Consider the following 5,582-nt stretch of genomic DNA (forward strand, 5'->3'; position numbering starts at 1 on the left):
TCTGTTCCTCTACTTGAAAGCAATATCATTTTTGATGTTGGTTATGATTATGTTGTCAGAGCAAGTGGGTACCTCTCTCTCCGTCTCTGCTATTTGTTGTCTCCTAAAGTGTATGTATTCAACATGTAGGCCTACACTGTATGTATGAGTCTTTTTATTCATTGTATATTTAGATAAATGATACCAATTGGTACATGTAAAATGCCAATATCTGAAAAACCAACCATCCAACCAACCAACAATTATTCTTTTAATTTACCGTTGAAAAATAGGATAAGGACAAAGCATATGGAGCGTGGTTTAATTCGGTTAATAATCTAACTCCTAATTTGCGGGGACTGATAGGAGAGTTTGATTAATTAAATGACTTTATAACGTGCGTTAGACAATGTGTTTTTCTTTTTAAGACGCCGTTAGGTAACAGGAGTCCAACCGCCAGTTTGTGTAATGAAACTGAATGCCTTTCTTCCTGGATCGTGTTCGACAATTTGATGGTAGCTAGCGTTCTATGACGAGGTGGTTTATCATTGATTGCTAGATAAAGTGTAAGTAGTTGCTCTGTTAAAAGCTTAAGTTCCAAGTCGTTGAGACACGTAATTTATCGAGAAAGAAGAGTTGATTAGTTAGGCTATCTGACTACTAGTCACAAATAGACATCTTGACACAGATTAGACTGTGTTGTCGGTCCTGCTTTTTATTACTAATAACTAATCGAAGACACAATTCATAGTGAGAACCTTTTAATCCTCGTGATAGTTACAACCTATGGTTTATTTTTGCATGAATATGCTAAATTGTGTAGGAACAGCTTTATCACATGTGAGATCGTAGTTAAAGGAAACATTGCCTTCTGAACCATTTTTTATTATGTCTGCATTTTATAGGCCTGCCTTTAGTTCTGAGAAATCGTCTAAATCTGGAATATCCAAAAACAGACACATACATGTACATGTATATTAACGTGCATGACGCAGACAGGGGTACCAAAAGTGCATCTTGGATGAGATGGTTTTAGTTACCAGTACCCAGGGAGTATACAAAATTAAGTTGACGATTAAATTCTATTGTGGACTGCGCTCTTATTTAGCAAAATGATCCGTTTTCGCTTGGATATGTTTTATCTCATCCACACATTCTTACCAATGACTAAAACCACTGTGTTGTGTGAATCAATGTGCAGTTCTCAGCGTGGTGAGTGATTTGCCGTTTCTTGGCATGAATTAAAATTAATTCACCGCTATCATTTGCCTTTGTTCTTTCATTTCTATAGAAAGTATTTCTAATGCGGACTATCGCACAAACACCTTTCTCGCTTAATTAAAATCGTCAAGTTCCTGCTTGTCTGAATTGGGCCACCGGCTATTGTTGGGGAACATCTCAAGTGGACAAGATAAGGATGGTTACTCAAAATAATCCACAGTGTTCTTTGGACAGGAAATAAGTTGGCAAGCTGACTTGCGTAAGTTACCACCTGGTCGGTAGCGATACTGGATAACAAGTTGAGCGGCTCCACTCCATGCTGACGTGACTACTGGGCCCACACTGATTAAGTGGCCCTCGAGGAGGTCAACACCCCACGATACATTTCCTAGACTGTGTAGACATGGTATACAATAACCCGTAAAGATTTAAAGGTTGCTTAGCTGCATAAAGTAGAGCCGCCTTCAGAGGAATAGAAGGAAGGCCAAGCTGAAACCAGAATTCATGATCACCAAAACGGATATTTGGCTGAATAAAAAATCGCCTTTGTATCTTATTCATTTATTATTTGTCTATTTGTAAGTGTTTTCCTGTGTTCAGATTTATTGCACACATACGCACTAGTATGTATTTATCATTGCTCGCTTGGACGTCGTTTGCGCCTGGGAAAACATAATTCATCCATCCATAATAATAACTACTATCTAAAACTGCTTTTATCTTCAACAGAACAGACAGAAACGGTGCTTAATAATTCAATTACCCTAAGTGGTGTCACACAGGAGATGGCATTTTTTTGTTAATATCCCACCGTTCGGTGGGTGGAAACCATAAAAAGTAATCGTTTGTCTCATGAAATGTTTTACAAAAAGCAGTATGCGTCCTGTGACGCAGCAAGAGCGTGACATGTGATGGGAATATTAGAACTATTGCCGTGGCATGAAAGCGTCACACTGTCGCTACATTTGAGTAGGACTGTCCTTGAAGGATTGGATGGTTAGATAATCTGAGGGCTGCCTTGGAAAATTTAGGGGTTGCTTTGATATTATACTGCATGTATAGTTGTTCATCCGCTCCCCCCCCCCTCTCCCACGCCACATTTGCTGATAAATAATGAAATGCAAGAATGATTTATTTGTTTCTTTGATATTTTGCGTCTCAGGTAAGCATTTGATTAGACCATAAATTTAATACTCTTGATGCCCAAATATGAGATCCAAAATCATAAGACTGTAAGTGTTCATGTTTGTCTTAAAATTGATAGTTGTGGTGCACCACTTTGTTTTCCAAATATAACGTACGCCAAAAGGTAATTCTTATTCTCTGTTGAAATGTGGGTGTTCTATAAGGTCGATCACATACATCAAACACCTACCATGTCGTGCCCACCACTCATAAAGCATAACTCCAATATCTACGTTTTTTTTAGATAAAAGCGCCACAATGCCGTGTAAAAAAGAAAAAAAAAATGAATAGATGAAAACACGTACTACCGGGTAGTACATACACACACCCTTTGGATCTTGAATGCGTCTTTAATGCCACTTCGGTATATTTTATTTATTTTTTTATATTGCATTCTTTCAATCTTTTTCAATATTTGGTACATGTAATACGATCGGATCACTTGCATTACACTTCGTGGCATGGACCAGCGCTTGTTGTTCGTTGTTTCTGTTTACTCAAAATACATTTCTTGGTAAAAGGCAACCAGTATTTGTGCGTTTAGTTCGTTAGGGATATCTTAGCGGCTTTTTTGATAATGGTTGAAATACAGCCTCAAATAATGCAAATACTACATGTACTGGTTAAAATGCCCTCCTAATATTGTTTCCTCCTTTTGAATGCTGCTTTGTATTTGTAACTATTCTTAAACATTTTGGATAGTTGTATTGACATCTGTTTGATTTCCCCTGAAATAATACGCAGATTGGACAGTTGCAATAGTGTCAATATGTCATTTCTCATGTAAAGTAAAATGTGTTGTGCCATATTGCTTCAAAACAATGGCTACATAAGAAAACGTACAATGTATGTAACCAAATCTTGGGAACGTACATGCATGACCAGGGTATTCCCATGAATCTCCACGCAACCCTCCTATCCTTTATTTACATCGTGTACTTCAACCCGATAGCGTAGTTTCCTGTTTAAACATTGGAAGGACGTTTACCGTAAGCCGTCGAACGATATGATGCATTCGTGTCATCGATGGGATCGATGAGGAGCGGAACTATACTGTCACGCTGTCGTGGCTCCACAGTTGCATAAGAACATATTGTTACAAAGTCTAGTAAGCAATCTTGTCCGTTAAAAATGTCAATTTAAGCCCCGATGCAAAAAGGCTGTTGAATAGTGCTGGGAGCATGTTTTCTTTGATAAATTTCCAGAGATAATTGCTTCGCAGACTGACAAAATAAAAAGCTACAGTATAAGGTAAAAGGTACTACGTATAGTACTTGGATTGATTTTAAACGAAGAATCACCAAACCTCTGTTATCATTGTGGTACTCATTTGACAATGTTTTCTGCTTGAATTGACATGGAAGATGATAAGACATTCGCAACAATTGAGAGAGAAGTAACAGAACAATAACTAACATGTGCGACTGAATGATAAAACAAAATAAATAAGAACGACATACAGGTACATTGTATGTATCCTTTCTTTTTTCAAAGTGAAAATTGCTATCCAATGATAACTAAGATATATCTAAGATGAATATTTAGGTTATAAGTGTTGGTAACAAATATCAGAAAATACCAGTTATGTGTATATCTTTACAAATAGATGTGTCAATTATGTACATGTACATTCCTTTCGGAACAAAAAAGCGGTCTCAATCCAAAATAACAATTTTTAAACAATAAGCCAAAATTTAAGAAAAAGCAGCAAGAAAGTATACAGATGTATTTCATGGATGGAACTTATGGGAAAGAGTTTAGTTCAACGATTGAATTATTGTGCTTACGTCACGTCGTGTTTGGCCCCGACAGACTTTTCAACAAACACAATTAGCTAACTAGTGCTACCAATTCTGCACTTAATTCCATACTTCATCAACGAAAATCTCCAATTCCGACTATGGCTGCCAAAACAGATTTTATAAAGATACCCTTAATCCCTGAAGTCCTCCAAATGATATCGGGATCGCTTGTTTTACAATGAAAGAAATTAACCATATTGGAACTTTTATAGAGCGACTTTGGCATTAGTTAATAACTTTTTATATTAACCTATCAGTTTATGGAACCCATGCTACACGAAAGCCAATGGACACTTCGTGTTTCACTGCCACAGTAACTACTGGTTACTACTGGTGGACTTGTGAGGAAATGACACCATGCACGCCGATAAAGTAAGTCCTTAAGAGAAGCATTTGGCTCAGAGTGACCCTGTCTGACCCAACACTGGAAAATCAATGCATTCAAATCTGTTACTGTTTCGTTAATTGAGCAAAAATGGATTTAATTTTAATTTAAAAATGTTATAAAACACAAATGCATACAGAACAGTACTTAAAAATCTATAGAAAATCAACCAACTGTTACACAGAGAAGGCATGAAAGCACATTTGTGTCAGAACTATTTAACCTTTCCTACATATCGTCTGAGTATCATTCACGATGTCTATCAAAGAAGCAAAGATTTTAAAGAAACAATAACAACACTGACACATGTTGGCAAATCTCCGCCTTACTAACATTAAATAGATCATCTGCTTATCATCCACAGGTGTGAGATGTAAACATTTGACCTTAAAGTGAAGCGCGATGCTTTAAGGTCAATTTCGACTTGCGTTCATTAATTTGAAGAAGCAAGCTGTGGAAAGACGGTTGCATTTACTTTTAACGATGAAAAATGGGCTGATGAGGGAGTGATGGATTAATGTTTCCAAGTACATGTACACGCGTTCTCTTATTAGACAAAACCCCCCCATTTTGATGTTTGGCGTAGATTTTTTTGTTTTAGAAAGATACATGTGTCTAGTGTTACAACAACACCAATGCAAGTATTATCAGGTACCATCGATATCTAGTTAAATAACTGTAAATATACAACAGTCCTGGTGATGAAAATAATAAGTGAAAGACCATTTGTTCCTACACTGCTGTGTGTGTTAAAAAGTTCTGGCACTTCTATCCGTAAGATTTCATATGGCAACGCAATAAGTCATAGATAAGTGAGCGGGCATCACCGAGTCTGGGGATATTAAAACGTTCGTTACGACTTTTATAGTATCTGCCAAAGGAGCCATTAGCTTAAACGATGATGTTATTATCACTTCGCCAGGCTATACTAGAGGTTATTAGCGATTTATGCACAAAACTCCAATAGATTTCACCACAAACTTTCAACGCCGTTGAGCGCCCTCTATCTT

Source organism: Lingula anatina, chromosome 2 (assembly GCF_051362555.1).
Source record: "Lingula anatina isolate TDL-2025a chromosome 2, LinAna3.0, whole genome shotgun sequence".
Lineage (NCBI taxonomy): Eukaryota > Metazoa > Brachiopoda > Lingulata > Lingulida > Lingulidae > Lingula > Lingula anatina.